Here is a 1,619-nt window from a genome sequence, read left to right on the forward strand (position 1 = left end):
TTTAAAGCTTCCCCTGAAGATAGGCTTTTAGTATTGGGCCACTGCACTCTAGCCAGGGCAATAGAGTGAGGCCCTGTCTCAAAAAAAAAAAAAAAAAATATGAAGGCAAGACAGTAATGACCAATCATTAATTATGGTTGTTGATACATGGGGTTTTATTAAGTTAGTCTCCGTAGTTTTCAGTTTTCTCTTTCTCAGAATTCTCTACTAAAAAAATAAAAATACATAGAAGCATTTTATTTAAAGAACAATTTCTATCAATTTACTTAGGAGCTTGCAGTATATGTACTCATGATACTGACTTTTAGCTTTGTGTGGTATGAGCACTCCTCTACCTCATTGCTTTTACAGTCTTACCATAGCTAATGAATTGCCAATTAAAGTACCTCACCAATACATTAGCTTTCATTCATCCATCCATCCATCCATCCATCCATTCATTCCATAAATTGAGTTTCTATATGTGGAGATATTATGAATAAGGAGATTAAATAAATAAGATTCTTGCTTCCAAATGCTTGAAAATATGTAAACTAATGCTTACAAACTAATGTGGTAGGAGCAGAAAATTCCACCATACCATGAAATTAGAGAGGAGTATTTCTCACCCATACTGAGGGAGTACAAGAAGTAGTCTTAGTAAAGGAGCTCTTAGACCTCACAGGTTGAGTAGCAAATAGCTGTACATAGAGAATAAGGAAGGACATTTCAGGTAGAAGGGAATGCATATGCAAAAGAAAATGGCATATTCAGAATGCTACAAAATGTTTTGGTTGCATGCAGGGTAACTTGCATGCAACAGAACATTCTCAGGTGAGTTTAGAAAAGGAGGTAGGCAGTAGAATACAAAGGGCTTTATAGGTCCTTCATATATTTTTGAAATTAAGGGTAAGGTACAGAGACCCACATGCCCCCTGCTTCCACACATGCATGGTCTCCCCCATCAACATTCCCCACCAGAGTGGTACATTTGTTACAATTAATGAACCCACATTGACACACCGTCCTTACCCAAAGACCATAGTTTACATTAAGGTTCACTCTTGCTGTCACGCATTTTATGGGTTTGGACAAATGTATAATAACATGTATCCATCATTATTGTATCATACAGAGTATTTCTCTGCCCTAAAAGTCCTCTGCACTGTCCTCCATATTTTCATAGGTCTTTTTCAATCTCCCTGGCACATGGACAGAGCCTGTCATCAAACGCTGGCAAAAAAATTATAAATAGAAATATTTTTATAGATAATATATAGGCTGATATAATGGATTCACCAAACAGCATTCATACACTCTTTATTCAGAAGACTGGAGGAAGTCTAAATGGACCTTACATAAATCTAAAATTTTCCACAGTTTGAATAGCAAAAATCAAAGTTACTCAGCTCTATCTGGCTTGGATCAGCAATCAGGATGAAATACTTTTTATTAAACTTCTCCCATACCAGCCTATCTTCTCATGATGAAATGCTTCCTCAATTTGTTCTGAGTTACTGGGAAGGGCACTTCTCCAATACACAGAATGAATCTGGGAAATCAATCTTCAATGTATTTTGCCCTTGAGCTATCCATATATGTGTATGTATTTATAAAAGAGAGAGAGGGTTAGAGATTTT

This window comes from Propithecus coquereli, unplaced genomic scaffold (genome assembly GCF_000956105.1).
Source record: "Propithecus coquereli isolate 6110/MARCELLA unplaced genomic scaffold, Pcoq_1.0 Scaffold102, whole genome shotgun sequence".
Classification (NCBI taxonomy): Eukaryota; Metazoa; Chordata; class Mammalia; order Primates; family Indriidae; genus Propithecus; species Propithecus coquereli.